General features: G+C 54.5%; 20 non-coding genes and 1 pseudogene across 20 annotated transcripts; all 21 read right to left on the minus strand.

The window, feature by feature from the left end:
• Positions 1-2,953: 2,953 nt before the first annotated feature.
• On the minus strand, positions 2,954-3,107 carry LOC145275559 (U2 spliceosomal RNA; annotated as a pseudogene).
• A 357-nt stretch (positions 3,108-3,464) lies between these two features.
• On the minus strand, positions 3,465-3,665 carry LOC145275841 (U2 spliceosomal RNA). The gene has a single exon (XR_013867606.1). It is a non-coding gene; the product is annotated as a U2 spliceosomal RNA (small nuclear RNA).
• Positions 3,666-4,022: 357 nt separating this feature from the next.
• On the minus strand, positions 4,023-4,223 carry LOC145275843 (U2 spliceosomal RNA). Its single transcript, XR_013867607.1, has one exon. It is a non-coding gene; the product is annotated as a U2 spliceosomal RNA (small nuclear RNA).
• A 357-nt stretch (positions 4,224-4,580) lies between these two features.
• Positions 4,581-4,781, minus strand: LOC145275844 (U2 spliceosomal RNA). The gene has a single exon (XR_013867608.1). It is a non-coding gene; the product is annotated as a U2 spliceosomal RNA (small nuclear RNA).
• A 357-nt stretch (positions 4,782-5,138) lies between these two features.
• LOC145275845 (U2 spliceosomal RNA) lies at positions 5,139-5,339 on the minus strand. The gene has a single exon (XR_013867609.1). It is a non-coding gene; the product is annotated as a U2 spliceosomal RNA (small nuclear RNA).
• A 357-nt stretch (positions 5,340-5,696) lies between these two features.
• Positions 5,697-5,897, minus strand: LOC145275846 (U2 spliceosomal RNA). Its single transcript, XR_013867610.1, has one exon. It is a non-coding gene; the product is annotated as a U2 spliceosomal RNA (small nuclear RNA).
• A 357-nt stretch (positions 5,898-6,254) lies between these two features.
• Positions 6,255-6,455, minus strand: LOC145275847 (U2 spliceosomal RNA). The gene has a single exon (XR_013867611.1). It is a non-coding gene; the product is annotated as a U2 spliceosomal RNA (small nuclear RNA).
• Positions 6,456-6,812: 357 nt separating this feature from the next.
• On the minus strand, positions 6,813-7,013 carry LOC145275848 (U2 spliceosomal RNA). The gene has a single exon (XR_013867613.1). It is a non-coding gene; the product is annotated as a U2 spliceosomal RNA (small nuclear RNA).
• A 357-nt stretch (positions 7,014-7,370) lies between these two features.
• On the minus strand, positions 7,371-7,571 carry LOC145275850 (U2 spliceosomal RNA). Its single transcript, XR_013867615.1, has one exon. It is a non-coding gene; the product is annotated as a U2 spliceosomal RNA (small nuclear RNA).
• Positions 7,572-7,928: 357 nt separating this feature from the next.
• Positions 7,929-8,129, minus strand: LOC145275851 (U2 spliceosomal RNA). Its single transcript, XR_013867616.1, has one exon. It is a non-coding gene; the product is annotated as a U2 spliceosomal RNA (small nuclear RNA).
• Positions 8,130-8,486: 357 nt separating this feature from the next.
• Positions 8,487-8,687, minus strand: LOC145275502 (U2 spliceosomal RNA). The gene has a single exon (XR_013867324.1). It is a non-coding gene; the product is annotated as a U2 spliceosomal RNA (small nuclear RNA).
• A 7,104-nt stretch (positions 8,688-15,791) lies between these two features.
• On the minus strand, positions 15,792-15,982 carry LOC145275552 (U2 spliceosomal RNA). Its single transcript, XR_013867355.1, has one exon. It is a non-coding gene; the product is annotated as a U2 spliceosomal RNA (small nuclear RNA).
• Positions 15,983-16,339: 357 nt separating this feature from the next.
• LOC145275852 (U2 spliceosomal RNA) lies at positions 16,340-16,540 on the minus strand. The gene has a single exon (XR_013867617.1). It is a non-coding gene; the product is annotated as a U2 spliceosomal RNA (small nuclear RNA).
• A 357-nt stretch (positions 16,541-16,897) lies between these two features.
• Positions 16,898-17,098, minus strand: LOC145275854 (U2 spliceosomal RNA). Its single transcript, XR_013867618.1, has one exon. It is a non-coding gene; the product is annotated as a U2 spliceosomal RNA (small nuclear RNA).
• A 357-nt stretch (positions 17,099-17,455) lies between these two features.
• On the minus strand, positions 17,456-17,656 carry LOC145275855 (U2 spliceosomal RNA). The gene has a single exon (XR_013867619.1). It is a non-coding gene; the product is annotated as a U2 spliceosomal RNA (small nuclear RNA).
• Positions 17,657-18,013: 357 nt separating this feature from the next.
• On the minus strand, positions 18,014-18,214 carry LOC145275856 (U2 spliceosomal RNA). Its single transcript, XR_013867620.1, has one exon. It is a non-coding gene; the product is annotated as a U2 spliceosomal RNA (small nuclear RNA).
• Positions 18,215-18,571: 357 nt separating this feature from the next.
• Positions 18,572-18,772, minus strand: LOC145275857 (U2 spliceosomal RNA). The gene has a single exon (XR_013867621.1). It is a non-coding gene; the product is annotated as a U2 spliceosomal RNA (small nuclear RNA).
• Positions 18,773-19,129: 357 nt separating this feature from the next.
• Positions 19,130-19,330, minus strand: LOC145275858 (U2 spliceosomal RNA). Its single transcript, XR_013867622.1, has one exon. It is a non-coding gene; the product is annotated as a U2 spliceosomal RNA (small nuclear RNA).
• A 357-nt stretch (positions 19,331-19,687) lies between these two features.
• Positions 19,688-19,888, minus strand: LOC145275859 (U2 spliceosomal RNA). The gene has a single exon (XR_013867623.1). It is a non-coding gene; the product is annotated as a U2 spliceosomal RNA (small nuclear RNA).
• A 357-nt stretch (positions 19,889-20,245) lies between these two features.
• Positions 20,246-20,446, minus strand: LOC145275860 (U2 spliceosomal RNA). The gene has a single exon (XR_013867624.1). It is a non-coding gene; the product is annotated as a U2 spliceosomal RNA (small nuclear RNA).
• Positions 20,447-20,803: 357 nt separating this feature from the next.
• Positions 20,804-21,004, minus strand: LOC145275862 (U2 spliceosomal RNA). The gene has a single exon (XR_013867626.1). It is a non-coding gene; the product is annotated as a U2 spliceosomal RNA (small nuclear RNA).
• Positions 21,005-21,079: the final 75 nt, after the last annotated feature.

Genomic DNA, 21,079 nt, shown 5'->3' on the forward strand with positions numbered 1-21,079 from the left:
GTCGACAAGCTGTTGGCCTGGTATTGCCTCCTTGGCTGCCTCCAGCATTGCCCATAGACCCTCCGTTCTCGAGTCCTTGTTGGCCCTTACAAAAGTTGTCAGTAAGGGGGCATCTTTAAAGCAGTGTGGTTGTGTGACTCTGTCACCACCCACATATAAAAAGTTTTGGAGCTTGTTGAAACGGACCTTCTGCTTTCCTTTCAGTTCTGGTGTAATCCGCTGAAGGTCCGTTTCGCATATCCTGCCTCCTGGCAGGAATGGCAGCTTCTTGGTTCTTTCTGTTCTCCCCGCCGGGGAGGGGTTCTCTTGATGCTGAGTAGGGGGAGAGTTTTTTGGGGAGAGAGTGTTTTGTTCTGAAGCGACGTTAGTGGACTTGTCGCAAGACACGGGGCACGTAGCATCTATCGGCGTGTTAGGGAGTGCGGGCGAGGGGGATGTTTGTAGCTTAGGCTGGGGAGTCGAAGAGGAGACGGGGCGCAGCGACTGATTTTCAGCTGGTAAGTCAGTCTCTGTGGGGGTTTGGTGGTCTGCCCTCATTTTCCGGCTCTTTCTCCTCCTAGCTCTTCTTATTTCTGTAGCGCTCAGCGCTGTCCTGGTCGGTGAGGCTTCTTCCTCTTCCTCCGACACTGCTTCCTCCTCGGATTCTTGAAGTTTTCTTTTATTCGAGGAGGCTGGTATTTGTGTGTCCATGTTGGTGATTTCTTTTCCATTGTCTTCGGGTTGGGCTGTTTTCGCTACTTGCGTGCAAGGCTGTATGCTGGTCTTGCCCTTTTTCGCGACCGTCACCCATCCCTGTTTGGCTTCTGGGGGGTTTGTAGTTTTAGCTGGAGCGGGGGCCATGACTGCGGCTTTGGACGCCTCCGGTTTTCTGCTGGCTGCTTTCCGTTTGGGGCAGTCCTTGGCCATATGGCCCTGTTGTTGGCATTGCCAGCAGTGGGGTCTCCTCCCTTCGACTATCAATGAGAGCGTCCAATCCCCAAACTGGATCGTGGCCGGGATGCTGAAGAAGCCCACCTTATCCACCACCATCTGCACCTTGTAGTCGCCGGTCATGATGTTTCTCTGACCGCGGCAGGGCGTGACCTCCTCGACATCTCCATATTGGCTGAGGATGGCCCCCAGCTGTCTTGCTCCCATGTAGCAGGGGACGTTCAGCACCGACACCACTGTTCTTCTTTTGTTAAGGTAAACCGGATGTAGTTTTATATTTTTTGATTGGTGGTTTGCCTTAGCAAGTCTGACGGCGTCTTCTGGGGTGGGGAGCAGGACATCCCACATGGCATAGCTTTTCCTGCAGATGTAATTCGCAGGGATGTTCTGCTCCATCAGGATCTTCACCATTGTTTCTTTATTTAACCCTGTCAGGCTTCTGGTCTTAGTGTCAGAGGTGATTAGAGATAACACTCTCTTCTCTAAACTTTCCACCTGACCTGGGAGTGGCTGAACCGTGTTTCCTTCCGTGACGCTTTTGTATGTCGAGAGGAAGAGGTCACGGTATTCCTGAGGAGTCATTTTCTCCTCCTCTTTCTGTCCCCATGCTGCGACTCCTCCTTGTTGTGTGTTCGATGGACCAGGAGCTGAGGGAGCGGTGACAGGCGCTTTTTGCTTGGTGGAGGAAGAACTGGTCATAGAGTTGGGGGTCTGACCTTTTCCAGGCAGGGTGGGCCAGTCCGCAGTTGATGAAGCGTGCTGGCTCCCCCGACTTTCCGGGTCCTTCTCCGTCCTCTTCTTCTGTGGTTGGGCCGCTTTCTCCTTCGATGTAGGGCGTTCCGCTTCTGGGGAGGTCATCGTAGTTTTAGTAGCGGCCTCTGCTTTCGATATCTCTTCCGTATGCGACGTGTTGTTGCCGGTCGAGATATGCCTTGTATGTTCGGCTGCTTGTTTACTGCCGTTGCCCTCTTGGGGAGTGTTCGAGGGTGACGGATCCACCATGTCCTCCTCGAATAATGACTGTAAGGAGGAGATGGTTTCACTGAACAGCTCTTCTTCAGTATCCTTAGAGGGGTTGTTCTTTCCCTTTTCCCCTACGGTTGTTGGGGAGTCCCTCTTTTGGGGAGCGGAGTGGCGTTGTGCTGGTGTTGCCACCGTTGCTTTTGGGCTCTGGGGTGTCACTTGTCCGTGCCCCTCTTCCTTTTTTCCAACTGGACAACTTGAGCCCGCTTTTGTATTTCGGTTGCCCTCGTGGGGAGCCGTCTGCTCCTTTTTGGTAGTTTCACTGGGGGTCGCCGCGGGCTGCGGCCCTACCCCTCTGCTTCCATCCAAGGTCGCCGCGGGCTGCGGCCCTACCTTGGCACCATCATCCAGCTTGCTCTTCATCTCTCCACTAGCCCGGGGCCGGGAATTGACTCCCTTTTCCGGGGATTTCTCAGGGGGAGCGATGTCACGCATTTGGGGTGAGGTACCCCGCCTGCTTGGCATCGTGGTGGGGGAGTTGGCCGCTTACGCAGACCCGGCCTGGGAGGGAGGAAAAATAAAACAGTATGGGGGACAAAGGGATGGAGGGGGTGGCCAGGGGTGAAGAGAGACAGAGTTTTGACCTCCCCTTGCGGGGGAGTCGGGTTAGTCAGCTCGATCCCCCCTTGCGGGGGGAGAGCAGAGAAGATAGACGCAGTGGTGGCTAGCGGGTCAGAGTGCCGCGTCGCAATTAAGAGGAGAGAGGGAAAGGCATCTTTGCCCAGAGAGAAGGCAAAAACGAAGAGGTATTAACCCCAAAACCCTTCCCACAAACAACCCCAACAGGAAGCGACAAAGAGACCCGGTCTGCTCGATCCAACGGGAGAGCAGCGAAGAAAGACAAAAGACTAGCGGGTCAGAGTGCCGCTAGTTAATTAAGAGGGAGAAGTAGACATTCCTCCCAGAGAGAGGGAGAAAAGAAGAAAACCTTAAAACTACTTAATACTAAAACTTAAGACTAAAACCTTAGACTATGCTGAAGGTCCTGACTCCCCAAAGGAGGGGGTCTGGTCCTTGCAGACGTAAAAAAGATGCCTTAACCTGGCTAAAAAGCCCGGTGGCAGATCCCTTCTTGGACAATCGGAAGAGCAAAAGTTTCGCACTGAGAACAGATACTACACTTTGATCTTAGCCAGAAGAGGCCGAGAAGCGATAAAGGGGCTCCCTCCGGGGCCGGGGTCGTCAGTGGACCGGTCCGGGCGGCAAAGGTTGCGGGCAGAGCGACAACGACCCCCCTACCCCCGGCCCCTCTCTACTAGTGGAAGCGTCGATCGCAGGCAGCGGCCAAGGAGGGCCGCCCGCCCGCCTCCGTCATCCAGCTAATGAGACCAACGAACGGTCCATCCAGCCGAGCGGACCGAACCGAAAGCGAACGAAAGCAAAGCCAGCAACAACTAAGTAAAGGGAAGTAAGGACCAACAAAGTCGTTTAGTTTAGTAGTAAGATCAAAGTAGTAGTCAGTCTGTTTTTGGGATTGCGTTTTCTGACTCTTTCCCGAGCGAGCTGGGGTCAGAATCGGGGCTGTTAACTCCTGGAGGCAGTGCAATACCAGGCCAACCCGTGGAGAAGGGGGAGCAAGCTCCTAACCCTTGACCGAGTTCCAAAAATCAGTTTAATATCGTGATCCCTCCATGCGAGGGACCTATCAGATATTAAGCTGATAAGAACAGATACTACACTTTGATCTTAGCCAGAAGAGGCCGAGAAGCGATAAAGGGGCTCCCTCCGGGGCCGGGGTCGTCAGTGGACCGGTCCGGGCGGCAAAGGTTGCGGGCAGAGCGACAACGACCCCCCTACCCCCGGCCCCTCTCTACTAGTGGAAGCGTCGATCGCAGGCAGCGGCCAAGGAGGGCCGCCCGCCCGCCTCCGTCATCCAGCTAATGAGACCAACGAACGGTCCATCCAGCCGAGCGGACCGAACCGAAAGCGAACGAAAGCAAAGCCAGCAACAACTAAGTAAAGGGAAGTAAGGACCAACAAAGTCGTTTAGTTTAGTAGTAAGATCAAAGTAGTAGTCAGTCTGTTTTTGGGATTGCGTTTTCTGACTCTTTCCCGAGCGAGCTGGGGTCAGAATCGGGGCTGTTAACTCCTGGAGGCAGTGCAATACCAGGCCAACCCGTGGAGAAGGGGGAGCAAGCTCCTAACCCTTGACCGAGTTCCAAAAATCAGTTTAATATCGTGATCCCTCCATGCGAGGGACCTATCAGATATTAAGCTGATAAGAACAGATACTACACTTTGATCTTAGCCAGAAGAGGCCGAGAAGCGATAAAGGGGCTCCCTCCGGGGCCGGGGTCGTCAGTGGACCGGTCCGGGCGGCAAAGGTTGCGGGCAGAGCGACAACGACCCCCCTACCCCCGGCCCCTCTCTACTAGTGGAAGCGTCGATCGCAGGCAGCGGCCAAGGAGGGCCGCCCGCCCGCCTCCGTCATCCAGCTAATGAGACCAACGAACGGTCCATCCAGCCGAGCGGACCGAACCGAAAGCGAACGAAAGCAAAGCCAGCAACAACTAAGTAAAGGGAAGTAAGGACCAACAAAGTCGTTTAGTTTAGTAGTAAGATCAAAGTAGTAGTCAGTCTGTTTTTGGGATTGCGTTTTCTGACTCTTTCCCGAGCGAGCTGGGGTCAGAATCGGGGCTGTTAACTCCTGGAGGCAGTGCAATACCAGGCCAACCCGTGGAGAAGGGGGAGCAAGCTCCTAACCCTTGACCGAGTTCCAAAAATCAGTTTAATATCGTGATCCCTCCATGCGAGGGACCTATCAGATATTAAGCTGATAAGAACAGATACTACACTTTGATCTTAGCCAGAAGAGGCCGAGAAGCGATAAAGGGGCTCCCTCCGGGGCCGGGGTCGTCAGTGGACCGGTCCGGGCGGCAAAGGTTGCGGGCAGAGCGACAACGACCCCCCTACCCCCGGCCCCTCTCTACTAGTGGAAGCGTCGATCGCAGGCAGCGGCCAAGGAGGGCCGCCCGCCCGCCTCCGTCATCCAGCTAATGAGACCAACGAACGGTCCATCCAGCCGAGCGGACCGAACCGAAAGCGAACGAAAGCAAAGCCAGCAACAACTAAGTAAAGGGAAGTAAGGACCAACAAAGTCGTTTAGTTTAGTAGTAAGATCAAAGTAGTAGTCAGTCTGTTTTTGGGATTGCGTTTTCTGACTCTTTCCCGAGCGAGCTGGGGTCAGAATCGGGGCTGTTAACTCCTGGAGGCAGTGCAATACCAGGCCAACCCGTGGAGAAGGGGGAGCAAGCTCCTAACCCTTGACCGAGTTCCAAAAATCAGTTTAATATCGTGATCCCTCCATGCGAGGGACCTATCAGATATTAAGCTGATAAGAACAGATACTACACTTTGATCTTAGCCAGAAGAGGCCGAGAAGCGATAAAGGGGCTCCCTCCGGGGCCGGGGTCGTCAGTGGACCGGTCCGGGCGGCAAAGGTTGCGGGCAGAGCGACAACGACCCCCCTACCCCCGGCCCCTCTCTACTAGTGGAAGCGTCGATCGCAGGCAGCGGCCAAGGAGGGCCGCCCGCCCGCCTCCGTCATCCAGCTAATGAGACCAACGAACGGTCCATCCAGCCGAGCGGACCGAACCGAAAGCGAACGAAAGCAAAGCCAGCAACAACTAAGTAAAGGGAAGTAAGGACCAACAAAGTCGTTTAGTTTAGTAGTAAGATCAAAGTAGTAGTCAGTCTGTTTTTGGGATTGCGTTTTCTGACTCTTTCCCGAGCGAGCTGGGGTCAGAATCGGGGCTGTTAACTCCTGGAGGCAGTGCAATACCAGGCCAACCCGTGGAGAAGGGGGAGCAAGCTCCTAACCCTTGACCGAGTTCCAAAAATCAGTTTAATATCGTGATCCCTCCATGCGAGGGACCTATCAGATATTAAGCTGATAAGAACAGATACTACACTTTGATCTTAGCCAGAAGAGGCCGAGAAGCGATAAAGGGGCTCCCTCCGGGGCCGGGGTCGTCAGTGGACCGGTCCGGGCGGCAAAGGTTGCGGGCAGAGCGACAACGACCCCCCTACCCCCGGCCCCTCTCTACTAGTGGAAGCGTCGATCGCAGGCAGCGGCCAAGGAGGGCCGCCCGCCCGCCTCCGTCATCCAGCTAATGAGACCAACGAACGGTCCATCCAGCCGAGCGGACCGAACCGAAAGCGAACGAAAGCAAAGCCAGCAACAACTAAGTAAAGGGAAGTAAGGACCAACAAAGTCGTTTAGTTTAGTAGTAAGATCAAAGTAGTAGTCAGTCTGTTTTTGGGATTGCGTTTTCTGACTCTTTCCCGAGCGAGCTGGGGTCAGAATCGGGGCTGTTAACTCCTGGAGGCAGTGCAATACCAGGCCAACCCGTGGAGAAGGGGGAGCAAGCTCCTAACCCTTGACCGAGTTCCAAAAATCAGTTTAATATCGTGATCCCTCCATGCGAGGGACCTATCAGATATTAAGCTGATAAGAACAGATACTACACTTTGATCTTAGCCAGAAGAGGCCGAGAAGCGATAAAGGGGCTCCCTCCGGGGCCGGGGTCGTCAGTGGACCGGTCCGGGCGGCAAAGGTTGCGGGCAGAGCGACAACGACCCCCCTACCCCCGGCCCCTCTCTACTAGTGGAAGCGTCGATCGCAGGCAGCGGCCAAGGAGGGCCGCCCGCCCGCCTCCGTCATCCAGCTAATGAGACCAACGAACGGTCCATCCAGCCGAGCGGACCGAACCGAAAGCGAACGAAAGCAAAGCCAGCAACAACTAAGTAAAGGGAAGTAAGGACCAACAAAGTCGTTTAGTTTAGTAGTAAGATCAAAGTAGTAGTCAGTCTGTTTTTGGGATTGCGTTTTCTGACTCTTTCCCGAGCGAGCTGGGGTCAGAATCGGGGCTGTTAACTCCTGGAGGCAGTGCAATACCAGGCCAACCCGTGGAGAAGGGGGAGCAAGCTCCTAACCCTTGACCGAGTTCCAAAAATCAGTTTAATATCGTGATCCCTCCATGCGAGGGACCTATCAGATATTAAGCTGATAAGAACAGATACTACACTTTGATCTTAGCCAGAAGAGGCCGAGAAGCGATAAAGGGGCTCCCTCCGGGGCCGGGGTCGTCAGTGGACCGGTCCGGGCGGCAAAGGTTGCGGGCAGAGCGACAACGACCCCCCTACCCCCGGCCCCTCTCTACTAGTGGAAGCGTCGATCGCAGGCAGCGGCCAAGGAGGGCCGCCCGCCCGCCTCCGTCATCCAGCTAATGAGACCAACGAACGGTCCATCCAGCCGAGCGGACCGAACCGAAAGCGAACGAAAGCAAAGCCAGCAACAACTAAGTAAAGGGAAGTAAGGACCAACAAAGTCGTTTAGTTTAGTAGTAAGATCAAAGTAGTAGTCAGTCTGTTTTTGGGATTGCGTTTTCTGACTCTTTCCCGAGCGAGCTGGGGTCAGAATCGGGGCTGTTAACTCCTGGAGGCAGTGCAATACCAGGCCAACCCGTGGAGAAGGGGGAGCAAGCTCCTAACCCTTGACCGAGTTCCAAAAATCAGTTTAATATCGTGATCCCTCCATGCGAGGGACCTATCAGATATTAAGCTGATAAGAACAGATACTACACTTTGATCTTAGCCAGAAGAGGCCGAGAAGCGATAAAGGGGCTCCCTCCGGGGCCGGGGTCGTCAGTGGACCGGTCCGGGCGGCAAAGGTTGCGGGCAGAGCGACAACGACCCCCCTACCCCCGGCCCCTCTCTACTAGTGGAAGCGTCGATCGCAGGCAGCGGCCAAGGAGGGCCGCCCGCCCGCCTCCGTCATCCAGCTAATGAGACCAACGAACGGTCCATCCAGCCGAGCGGACCGAACCGAAAGCGAACGAAAGCAAAGCCAGCAACAACTAAGTAAAGGGAAGTAAGGACCAACAAAGTCGTTTAGTTTAGTAGTAAGATCAAAGTAGTAGTCAGTCTGTTTTTGGGATTGCGTTTTCTGACTCTTTCCCGAGCGAGCTGGGGTCAGAATCGGGGCTGTTAACTCCTGGAGGCAGTGCAATACCAGGCCAACCCGTGGAGAAGGGGGAGCAAGCTCCTAACCCTTGACCGAGTTCCAAAAATCAGTTTAATATCGTGATCCCTCCATGCGAGGGACCTATCAGATATTAAGCTGATAAGAACAGATACTACACTTTGATCTTAGCCAGAAGAGGCCGAGAAGCGATAAAGGGGCTCCCTCCGGGGCCGGGGTCGTCAGTGGACCGGTCCGGGCGGCAAAGGTTGCGGGCAGAGCGACAACGACCCCCCTACCCCCGGCCCCTCTCTACTAGTGGAAGCGTCGATCGCAGGCAGCGGCCAAGGAGGGCCGCCCGCCCGCCTCCGTCATCCAGCTAATGAGACCAACGAACGGTCCATCCAGCCGAGCGGACCGAACCGAAAGCGAACGAAAGCAAAGCCAGCAACAACTAAGTAAAGGGAAGTAAGGACCAACAAAGTCGTTTAGTTTAGTAGTAAGATCAAAGTAGTAGTCAGTCTGTTTTTGGGATTGCGTTTTCTGACTCTTTCCCGAGCGAGCTGGGGTCAGAATCGGGGCTGTTAACTCCTGGAGGCAGTGCAATACCAGGCCAACCCGTGGAGAAGGGGGAGCAAGCTCCTAACCCTTGACCGAGTTCCAAAAATCAGTTTAATATCGTGATCCCTCCATGCGAGGGACCTATCAGATATTAAGCTGATAAGAACAGATACTACACTTTGATCTTAGCCAGAAGAGGCCGAGAATTTATTTAGTCGTTACGGCCCCGACCTTGGCATTATCTACTGCCAAGGCCTTATTTGGGGTCCGTAACAACTTAGGCACCAGGGCCAAGTAGGGGGGTGTGGGGAAAAAAGAAATCGGGTCTTGACTAAAGCTAACGCTAGACTTGTACTGAAAGACAAGTTCTTTATTAAAAGACTACACTAGAGAACTATCATTCTACAATTCGCCTTACATTCTTACCAGGACCTATTTAAAACAAAACTAATTCTCCCCAGCTTAACGGGATGGCAGGCGACCTTCATGCATTCTGTAATAATAAAAAAGTGTATTTACATAAAAACAAAACAAAAATTATATATGTACAAACAAAAGTATTTTTTTTTTTTTTTTTTTTTTTTTTTTTTTTTTTTTTTTTTTTTTTTTTTTTTTTTTTTTTAAATAAATGGGGGTGAGATGAAGGGGAGGGGGGCAAGCTAAAATACACCCAAAAAGAAAGAAAAAGAAAACAACTTAACAAAATGCCTATGGGGGCGGATTAGTAAGGGACCCTCCCATCCTACTCTCTACTCGTTAGTGGAACGCCCACTGTCTTCCGGTCCCCTCCCCGAAGGGAAAGGTGAAAGCAAGCAGGTCGCTCCCTAGTGGGGAATGGAGGATCTACGGGACAGCAAAAACTGCTGGTGAAAAAATAACTTGTGGAGGGGGTTCGTCGGGAATGGACGGCGTCTTCCAAGATAAAAATGCATAAGGGGCAACAAAGGCCGGGGACAAAACAAACAAGTGGGAGTGGGCATCTTTGGAAGCTCTCCTAGTGCCGAATAAAAATAAATCAGGGACCGGATCGACACACATACATCCCTAGTCTAGGCCCTAATAAAGATACTCATCTTCCACTCGAAGTGGTTACCATCTCCTAACTAACCCTAGCTTCTACCCATGGACAAGAGTAAACTCTTGTTTAACAAATACGTTGGGGTGGGTTCCGAGTATAGAAAACACCAACCCCAGCACCCTAGGACCAATTCTAACCAGGGGGAAGCACGAACTCGAACCTGGCTCCTCGTCGGATGCACAAACTAGTGTTGTGCACCCATCTTCTATCAAAGTCGATGCGGGGCAACCTTTCCCAATCGCATCTGATTTTCGTTTTAAGTTGGTGCTTAAAACGAACGACCAGATCCCGATCGGAAACAGACTGCCCCTCATAGACGATGTCTAGACGTGAAACCCACGTCACTAACCTAGCTACGGCTAGTATCGCTAGAAACACCAACCGTTTCTCCCTAGAAAACGGCGGGTCCACATTATCGACCACATACGCTAAATCAAGTGGCACCGACCGCTCGGGGTCGATGCGAGCCGTTACCTCTTCGACATACCTCCAGAGACTCCGCACCCCGCTGCAAAGAAAGAACGCGTGTTCCCTCGTCTCGTCCTCCTCCTCGTCATTGCAGCGGGGGCACGGGGGATAATAAAATTCTCTATCCCGGCAATCCCTGGCAAGTCGGTCGAAAAGTGGCAACGCGTCCCGGACCAGTCTCCACGTTACTGAAAATTCTGAATTATTTAAATGACTGCTGGCAGGCGCCCAACTCCACAGCGAGAGAACCTCCTCCCCCGACAGATGTAGCCGCTCCACCAGCGGATCGTTAGCGGTCCCCACCACTAGATCCCGATACAGCCTCCTCCTAGACCGCGCAAGGTCACTGGACCCCGGCAACGCCCTAAGGGCAGCCCGGCACTCGGTGAAGAAACGCGAATCCCCTGCTGGTCTTCTGCGACCTTCAGCGGCAGGGGCGGATACGAGCTGCGGAAAAGCCTGTTCCACCGCTGGCACCCAGTGCGTCTCCTCTAACAGTGTACGACTCAGGAACGCCAGTCTTTCAGCATGCTTGTGACTTTTCAAGTCCGGCATTCCCAAGCCTCCCTCGCCAAGTTTCTGCGTACAGACCTGTCTACGGACATACGGCTCTCCTCCTTTCCACAGCAGTTTAAAAAGGAGGCGCTCTAAAGCCTTACAGCGGTCCGCAGGCAGGGGAAGAACAGATAAACGGTAAAGGATCAGCGGAAACACGTAAGTGGCGCATGCCTCCGCACGACCCTTCAAGGACAACCTCCTTCGAATCCAAGACACGACCGACGATTCGACCTTCGTCTGTACCTCCGACCAATTCTTGTCCAACTGGAGATCCGGCCCGAACCACACGCCGAGGATCTTAACCGGGCCATCAGTCCAGCCGAACGCACCTGGAAGCGAGTTTACCCCGGTCCAGGCGCTCAACCGCAGGCCGACGGACTTGCTGCGATTGATCACGGCCCCTGTAACAACTTCGTACTCAGCGATCGCCTCTATCACCGCTTCGATGTCGTTACGACAAGCTGCGAAAACGGTGACGTCATCAGCGTACGCGGACACCCTGGCAAATCGGCCGCCAGGTAGAGCAATGCCGCGTAGGACTGGTCTCGCCGCCTCGTCCCTTAATTTGCGAAGGAAGGGCTCCAACGCCAGGACATAGAGCAGAGGCGACAGCGGACAGCCCTGCCGCACCGACCGAGAGACCCCAAAGGACTCCGACAACCTACCGTTGACTTGCACCACTACCGCGGGATCACGATACAGAGCAGAGACCCACTTGCGGAAGTCCGGACCAAAGCCGGCGGTTTCCACAACAGACCTCAGGAACCCATGGTCCACCCTATCGAACGCCTTGGACTGATCCAAATTGATCAGCGCGGCTTCCGTGTCGTCTTCTAAACCCTCTAAGATCAAGCGCACCAGGTGCAAGTTGTTCTGAATTGATCGACCCTTCACAGCGTAATTCTGATCCGGTTCGATCAAGTCACCGATAACAACCTGCATCCGGTTTGCGAGAACGCGAGCCAAAATCTTCACGTCTGCGTTAAGCAGAGTGATCGGCCTGTAATCGTCTAGATTCCCCCCTCCAGGTTGGTTCCCCTTCTTCAGAAGCGTGACCACTCCTTTGGTTACCTGTCTCGGGATCGAGCCCGTGACAAACCAGTGGTTAAACACGCCCGTCAGAAGGGGCACAAACATGGGCGACAGCCTCAAGAACAATTCATAGGGCAAACCATCAAGTCCCGGAGATTTGTTGAGGCCTACCTGCTTCAACGCAGTAATGACCTCACGCTCCGTAACCATCCCCTCGCAGCTAGCCGCTCGGTCCGCAGTAAGGCGGGGCGAGCCAGCCAAATAGCCGCCAAACTCCTGGCCGCGGAGTCTGGGTAGTTGGGTGAATCGCTCCTCCAGATGTTGTCGAAACCCGTTGCAGATCTCCCGCGCCGACACGAGAGAGCGCCCTTCCAGGTCTTTCACTTCCCGAATGTACCCATCCGAGCCACGTCTTAAAGCAGCCCCACGCTCAACAGCGTCAACGTTCGCGGCTTCGTTGGAGACTCTTTTTAACCTAGCTCTAACTACCTGACCTGTGTATCGCTCGCTAGCCAAGCGATTCAGGTCCTCCTTTACTAGAGCTAGTTCTAGGGAATCCCCCCCTGCCACCGCCCGGGTCAGTCTATCGTCTAAGTGCCTTTTGGTCCGAGCCCTAACTAACGCGAGGCTTTGGCTATAGTGGACACAAAAGCGCCTAATGGTGACCTTAAGCTTAACCCACCAGCTACTCCCGGTAACCGCCCCCACTAACTCCCTCTGGATTAGTGTTGTCAGCCGCTCCCGGAAGTCTTCCGACTCCAACAAGGAGGCGTTCAACTTCCAGTAGCCAGCCAACCTAGGCCTATTACCTAACTTCAAACGGGCCAACACGAGTTTGTGGTCCGAATGACCTAGCCAGTGGAACGTGGGACAAGATAGAAAATCTACGTCGCCCCTTCTAATTAACATCCTGTCCAAGTATGTACTTGGACTGGAGGCCGCACTAGTATGCCACGTCCACATCTCCCTCCCGGGGTGATCCAGACGGAACCTATCGACCAGATCGCACGAGGCCATCAGGTCAGACAGGCTGCTTTCACACCAACCCGACCCTCTAACCCCCCCGACCTTATCTATGCTGGGGTCCAGGACGGCATTCCAGTCCCCCATTAACACTACCCGCTCCGGACCCGAAGAGAGAAACACCTCCACCCGCCGAAAAAAGGAAACCCTCTCGCTGGGGATGTTAGGTGCATAAACTGCCACTATCCGGAACACGCCGCTTTTAACGGCAACATCGACCACGACCAGCCTCCCATGAGCGTCGGCGTGGATAACGGTAACCGTCGCAGACAGGGTGCGACTTACTAGAACAGAAACCCCACTGCTACGGAGATTGCCGTATGCTGAGTAAACGTCAAAGTCGTTGACCAGCACACTGCAATCCCCGGGCCCAACAAAGTGGGTCTCCTGTAACGCAGCTATATCTACCTCAAGGGCCACGAGATCCCTCAGCACGCGAGCAGCCTTGCTTCGAGATCTCATGCCCCTCGCATTTAAACTAGCCAGGTTCAAGCCCGTGGCCATGCTTCCCTATCTAGAAAAATTCGTCGACTAGGGGTCTGAAGTCCTCGGGGGATAGGACGTCAAAAGCCTGGCCAAGACTGCCCGAGAGCAGGTCGGACGTAAGCCGTCCGTCTCTAGCCAGGCCCCCAACGTCCAGAGGAAACGTAATTTTTAGAGCCCTATACAGGGAGGGGTGAACATAAATGGGGACCCTCCCTTCGCATTTTTTGGCTATTTGCCCTAGTGATGGGTGCTCCCCGTCGAATATTTTTAATCCCTTAAAGGCCGTCTTGCTTTCTTCTAGCATCCTCCATAAGGCTTTCGCTCGCCCTCCCCTATTTGGCCGGACGAACGTAATCAGCTGAGGAGCATCCGCAAAATTCCTAGGGTCAGCGACCTCCTTCTCGTCCACCTTTGAGAGGTTTTCGAGGGACCTCAAAAATTTCCTTTGTCTTCCATTGAGGTCGCTGACCGATTCTTCCATTCTGACTTGGCAGATTTTTTCTCCCGGCCAGAAGGGAAACTTTCTGGACTTGCCTTCTCTGGGAGCTGCAGGCCTCTCATCTGGTCGTTTTTTGGTTGGCTCCTCAGCCTCCATCGGTGTTTCTGGAGCTTCGCCCGGCTCCTTTTCCTCTGGAGGGGTACTGAATAGGGGAGGGGTGGCCTGGACATCCTCTTCGGGGACCTGTGTTGGATGCTCAGGGTCTTCTTCTATCATTTTCTCTCTTTTCGCATCTTTTTTGGCCCCTCCTCCTTCTTCTTCTTCCGACTCGGAGGAGCTGACCCTGAGTTTTCTTTTGGCCGACCCTGCCGCTCCTCTGGGTGTTGTTATTGGAGCGGCCACTTCCATCTTTTTCGTTTTCCTGGAGACCACCTTACTCCAGGTGCCGGCCTCGTTCCTGTCCGCCGCCTTGTCCTCGCTTAGTTTCTTTGCTGCTGTTTCTTTTTCGGCTTCTATCCTTTTAGGACAGAAGCGGGACACATGGCCTGGTTTCTGGCAGGACCAGCAGTGCGGCCTTCTTCCTTCAACAATGACCAGCATTGTCCAGCCCTCACATGAAAGTTGGGAGGGGATTTTTTCGACCTCCTTTCGGTCCACCCTCATGTCCAGTCTTATCTCCCCCATCCGGATTCCTCGGGGGCCAATCACCGGCTGCACACTCTCGACCTCCCCGTACTGTGCCATCGTGGCGCCCAGCTGGTCTTCCGAAATGAAGCTGGGCACTCCCTTCACTGTAACCGCTGCCCTCCTCTTTGATTTGTATTCCGGCCGCAGTCGAAAATTCTTCCAGGTGAGATCTCCTTTTGCCAACCTCTCTGCGTCTTCCCTCGTTGGCAAAAGGATATCCCACATGGCAAAAAACCGTCGCACCAAGTACTGGGCCGGAATCCGCAGCTCACCCAGGATTTCTAGCATCTTTTCAGCTGGGATCCTCGTTAGTCCCTTCCCCTTCTCGTCGAAGGTGAGGAAGGCGATTGACCTGTCCTGCATTGCCTCCTGGACTTCTGGCACCACCTTCATCACGTTACCAGCCGCATATTCTTTGAAATTATTTTCCAGGAGGTCTTTATAGTATTGGGGGGTCTTCTTTTTTCCTCCGGGAATTCCTGCTGGCAATTTTACTCCGGACCAGGCTGCCGATACTTCCTTTTGCGCAGCCGGTATTGGTGAATCATCCCTGGTGAGGGCTGGCCAATCCTCCGCGCTGGCTGGAACCGCATCCTTATCCGACGCCCTCCCTGACCCCTGGGAGCACCCATCTACTACGATCACCTCCTCGGATCTAACCTTTCTTAGTCCCTCCGTTGCTGGTTTTTGGGGGCTGCTTTTTTCGGACTGCGTTTCCGTTGGGGGACCCTCATCCGTGACCCACCAACGCTTTACCGGCCTTCTCCTATCTTTTCGCGCCTCCTTCCACGTTGCTGCCTCTTTTCCTCCTGTTGACTCCCTCATTGAGTTCCTCCAGGCTTCGGCCACTTGTTCTCTCGACATGGCCCCTGGAGTTTTCCCTGGCAGCTTTTCCCCCACTTTGCCTACCGCTGCTGTTGGGGCAACTTCCACCACGGCTACATTAGGGCTAACTACCCCCAGATCAGCGTTCTCCCTATTGGGGGTACCCTGCAGGGCAGTCCCCCCCGCGACCATCAAGCTGCCAGCGGCGGCTACCAACCTGCACGAAATGGGGTTGCCTTTACGGGCAGCAACCCCCGACACGCGTCTCGAACCTGACCAAGGGGGTTCGACCCCTTCCCTACTCCTGCCAGAGGCCTCGACCACTGGACTGGGGGCAGCGACCCCCGCTCGCGATCCGGACACCGACACGACCGACTCGACCGACGCAACCGACGCTACCGAACACTCCGGGGTGGCGACCCCGGGGACCCTTCTCGAACTGGGGGTGCCTTGCGGGATGGCACCCCCCCGACCCGTCTCGGACACTACACCTGGGGCGTCCCCCAAGGTGGCAGGAGCAGAGGCCTGCTCCATCTAAGTGAAGGCCCGGAGCCCAACTAGTGCCCGCCGATTCGGAAACCAAGGGACCTTCGCCTAAAAAGGCACGTCGGTATCCCTTGGCCCTGCCGGCTGCTTAAGCTCTAGCTAGACCCCGGACTATCTGTAAAAAAATAGAAAACAACAGTTAACAAAAAACAAAACAAAAATTCAACAAATTCTCAAGGAGGTCCAATCCCCAAAGAAGGGGCTGGTCCTCGCAAGAGCAAGACGCCAAAAGAGGCCAAAAAAGAAAAAAGACTTTTGACCAAAGGCCAAAAGCTCCCAACTCGTCAACTAATAGCAGACCAGAGCAAGCACTGAAGAACAGATACTACACTTTGATCTTAGCCAGAAGAGGCCGAGAAGCGATAAAGGGGCTCCCTCCGGGGCCGGGGTCGTCAGTGGACCGGTCCGGGCGGCAAAGGTTGCGGGCAGAGCGACAACGACCCCCCTACCCCCGGCCCCTCTCTACTAGTGGAAGCGTCGATCGCAGGCAGCGGCCAAGGAGGGCCGCCCGCCCGCCTCCGTCATCCAGCTAATGAGACCAACGAACGGTCCATCCAGCCGAGCGGACCGAACCGAAAGCGAACGAAAGCAAAGCCAGCAACAACTAAGTAAAGGGAAGTAAGGACCAACAAAGTCGTTTAGTTTAGTAGTAAGATCAAAGTAGTAGTCAGTCTGTTTTTGGGATTGCGTTTTCTGACTCTTTCCCGAGCGAGCTGGGGTCAGAATCGGGGCTGTTAACTCCTGGAGGCAGTGCAATACCAGGCCAACCCGTGGAGAAGGGGGAGCAAGCTCCTAACCCTTGACCGAGTTCCAAAAATCAGTTTAATATCGTGATCCCTCCATGCGAGGGACCTATCAGATATTAAGCTGATAAGAACAGATACTACACTTTGATCTTAGCCAGAAGAGGCCGAGAAGCGATAAAGGGGCTCCCTCCGGGGCCGGGGTCGTCAGTGGACCGGTCCGGGCGGCAAAGGTTGCGGGCAGAGCGACAACGACCCCCCTACCCCCGGCCCCTCTCTACTAGTGGAAGCGTCGATCGCAGGCAGCGGCCAAGGAGGGCCGCCCGCCCGCCTCCGTCATCCAGCTAATGAGACCAACGAACGGTCCATCCAGCCGAGCGGACCGAACCGAAAGCGAACGAAAGCAAAGCCAGCAACAACTAAGTAAAGGGAAGTAAGGACCAACAAAGTCGTTTAGTTTAGTAGTAAGATCAAAGTAGTAGTCAGTCTGTTTTTGGGATTGCGTTTTCTGACTCTTTCCCGAGCGAGCTGGGGTCAGAATCGGGGCTGTTAACTCCTGGAGGCAGTGCAATACCAGGCCAACCCGTGGAGAAGGGGGAGCAAGCTCCTAACCCTTGACCGAGTTCCAAAAATCAGTTTAATATCGTGATCCCTCCATGCGAGGGACCTATCAGATATTAAGCTGATAAGAACAGATACTACACTTTGATCTTAGCCAGAAGAGGCCGAGAAGCGATAAAGGGGCTCCCTCCGGGGCCGGGGTCGTCAGTGGACCGGTCCGGGCGGCAAAGGTTGCGGGCAGAGCGACAACGACCCCCCTACCCCCGGCCCCTCTCTACTAGTGGAAGCGTCGATCGCAGGCAGCGGCCAAGGAGGGCCGCCCGCCCGCCTCCGTCATCCAGCTAATGAGACCAACGAACGGTCCATCCAGCCGAGCGGACCGAACCGAAAGCGAACGAAAGCAAAGCCAGCAACAACTAAGTAAAGGGAAGTAAGGACCAACAAAGTCGTTTAGTTTAGTAGTAAGATCAAAGTAGTAGTCAGTCTGTTTTTGGGATTGCGTTTTCTGACTCTTTCCCGAGCGAGCTGGGGTCAGAATCGGGGCTGTTAACTCCTGGAGGCAGTGCAATACCAGGCCAACCCGTGGAGAAGGGGGAGCAAGCTCCTAACCCTTGACCGAGTTCCAAAAATCAGTTTAATATCGTGATCCCTCCATGCGAGGGACCTATCAGATATTAAGCTGATAAGAACAGATACTACACTTTGATCTTAGCCAGAAGAGGCCGAGAAGCGATAAAGGGGCTCCCTCCGGGGCCGGGGTCGTCAGTGGACCGGTCCGGGCGGCAAAGGTTGCGGGCAGAGCGACAACGACCCCCCTACCCCCGGCCCCTCTCTACTAGTGGAAGCGTCGATCGCAGGCAGCGGCCAAGGAGGGCCGCCCGCCCGCCTCCGTCATCCAGCTAATGAGACCAACGAACGGTCCATCCAGCCGAGCGGACCGAACCGAAAGCGAACGAAAGCAAAGCCAGCAACAACTAAGTAAAGGGAAGTAAGGACCAACAAAGTCGTTTAGTTTAGTAGTAAGATCAAAGTAGTAGTCAGTCTGTTTTTGGGATTGCGTTTTCTGACTCTTTCCCGAGCGAGCTGGGGTCAGAATCGGGGCTGTTAACTCCTGGAGGCAGTGCAATACCAGGCCAACCCGTGGAGAAGGGGGAGCAAGCTCCTAACCCTTGACCGAGTTCCAAAAATCAGTTTAATATCGTGATCCCTCCATGCGAGGGACCTATCAGATATTAAGCTGATAAGAACAGATACTACACTTTGATCTTAGCCAGAAGAGGCCGAGAAGCGATAAAGGGGCTCCCTCCGGGGCCGGGGTCGTCAGTGGACCGGTCCGGGCGGCAAAGGTTGCGGGCAGAGCGACAACGACCCCCCTACCCCCGGCCCCTCTCTACTAGTGGAAGCGTCGATCGCAGGCAGCGGCCAAGGAGGGCCGCCCGCCCGCCTCCGTCATCCAGCTAATGAGACCAACGAACGGTCCATCCAGCCGAGCGGACCGAACCGAAAGCGAACGAAAGCAAAGCCAGCAACAACTAAGTAAAGGGAAGTAAGGACCAACAAAGTCGTTTAGTTTAGTAGTAAGATCAAAGTAGTAGTCAGTCTGTTTTTGGGATTGCGTTTTCTGACTCTTTCCCGAGCGAGCTGGGGTCAGAATCGGGGCTGTTAACTCCTGGAGGCAGTGCAATACCAGGCCAACCCGTGGAGAAGGGGGAGCAAGCTCCTAACCCTTGACCGAGTTCCAAAAATCAGTTTAATATCGTGATCCCTCCATGCGAGGGACCTATCAGATATTAAGCTGATAAGAACAGATACTACACTTTGATCTTAGCCAGAAGAGGCCGAGAAGCGATAAAGGGGCTCCCTCCGGGGCCGGGGTCGTCAGTGGACCGGTCCGGGCGGCAAAGGTTGCGGGCAGAGCGACAACGACCCCCCTACCCCCGGCCCCTCTCTACTAGTGGAAGCGTCGATCGCAGGCAGCGGCCAAGGAGGGCCGCCCGCCCGCCTCCGTCATCCAGCTAATGAGACCAACGAACGGTCCATCCAGCCGAGCGGACCGAACCGAAAGCGAACGAAAGCAAAGCCAGCAACAACTAAGTAAAGGGAAGTAAGGACCAACAAAGTCGTTTAGTTTAGTAGTAAGATCAAAGTAGTAGTCAGTCTGTTTTTGGGATTGCGTTTTCTGACTCTTTCCCGAGCGAGCTGGGGTCAGAATCGGGGCTGTTAACTCCTGGAGGCAGTGCAATACCAGGCCAACCCGTGGAGAAGGGGGAGCAAGCTCCTAACCCTTGACCGAGTTCCAAAAATCAGTTTAATATCGTGATCCCTCCATGCGAGGGACCTATCAGATATTAAGCTGATAAGAACAGATACTACACTTTGATCTTAGCCAGAAGAGGCCGAGAAGCGATAAAGGGGCTCCCTCCGGGGCCGGGGTCGTCAGTGGACCGGTCCGGGCGGCAAAGGTTGCGGGCAGAGCGACAACGACCCCCCTACCCCCGGCCCCTCTCTACTAGTGGAAGCGTCGATCGCAGGCAGCGGCCAAGGAGGGCCGCCCGCCCGCCTCCGTCATCCAGCTAATGAGACCAACGAACGGTCCATCCAGCCGAGCGGACCGAACCGAAAGCGAACGAAAGCAAAGCCAGCAACAACTAAGTAAAGGGAAGTAAGGACCAACAAAGTCGTTTAGTTTAGTAGTAAGATCAAAGTAGTAGTCAGTCTGTTTTTGGGATTGCGTTTTCTGACTCTTTCCCGAGCGAGCTGGGGTCAGAATCGGGGCTGTTAACTCCTGGAGGCAGTGCAATACCAGGCCAACCCGTGGAGAAGGGGGAGCAAGCTCCTAACCCTTGACCGAGTTCCAAAAATCAGTTTAATATCGTGATCCCTCCATGCGAGGGACCTATCAGATATTAAGCTGATAAGAACAGATACTACACTTTGATCTTAGCCAGAAGAGGCCGAGAAGCGATAAAGGGGCTCCCTCCGGGGCCGGGGTCGTCAGTGGACCGGTCCGGGCGGCAAAGGTTGCGGGCAGAGCGACAACGACCCCCCTACCCCCGGCCCCTCTCTACTAGTGGAAGCGTCGATCGCAGGCAGCGGCCAAGGAGGGCCGCCCGCCCGCCTCCGTCATCCAGCTAATGAGACCAACGAACGGTCCATCCAGCCGAGCGGACCGAACCGAAAGCGAACGAAAGCAAAGCCAGCAACAACTAAGTAAAGGGAAGTAAGGACCAACAAAGTCGTTTAGTTTAGTAGTAAGATCAAAGTAGTAGTCAGTCTGTTTTTGGGATTGCGTTTTCTGACTCTTTCCCGAGCGAGCTGGGGTCAGAATCGGGGCTGTTAACTCCTGGAGGCAGTGCAATACCAGGCCAACCCGTGGAGAAGGGGGAGCAAGCTCCTAACCCTTGACCGAGTTCCAAAAATCAGTTTAATATCGTGATCCCTCCATGCGAGGGACCTATCAGATATTAAGCTGATAAGAACAGATACTACACTTTGATCTTAGCCAGAAGAGGCCGAGAAGCGATAAAGGGGCTCCCTCCGGGGCCGGGGTCGTCAGTGGACCGGTCCGGGCGGCAAAGGTTGCGGGCAGAGCGACAACGACCCCCCTACCCCCGGCCCCTCTCTACTAGTGGAAGCGTCGATCGCAGGCAGCGGCCAAGGAGGGCCGCCCGCCCGCCTCCGTCATCCAGCTAATGAGACCAACGAACGGTCCATCCAGCCGAGCGGACCGAACCGAAAGCGAACGAAAGCAAAGCCAGCAACAACTAAGTAAAGGGAAGTAAGGACCAACAAAGTCGTTTAGTTTAGTAGTAAGATCAAAGTAGTAGTCAGTCTGTTTTTGGGATTGCGTTTTCTGACTCTTTCCCGAGCGAGCTGGGGTCAGAATCGGGGCTGTTAACTCCTGGAGGCAGTGCAATACCAGGCCAACCCGTGGAGAAGGGGGAGCAAGCTCCTAACCCTTGACCGAGTTCCAAAAATCAGTTTAATATCGTGATCCCTCCATGCGAGGGACCTATCAGATATTAAGCTGATAAGAACAGATACTACACTTTGATCTTAGCCAGAAGAGGCCGAGAAGCGATAAAGGGGCTCCCTCCGGGGCCGGGGTCGTCAGTGGACCGGTCCGGGCGGCAAAGGTTGCGGGCAGAGCGACAACG

The sequence above is a fragment of the Euprymna scolopes genome, unplaced genomic scaffold (assembly GCF_053919585.1).
Source record: "Euprymna scolopes isolate OS-2025 unplaced genomic scaffold, ASM5391958v1 sca7, whole genome shotgun sequence".
NCBI lineage: Eukaryota > Metazoa > Mollusca > Cephalopoda > Sepiida > Sepiolidae > Euprymna > Euprymna scolopes.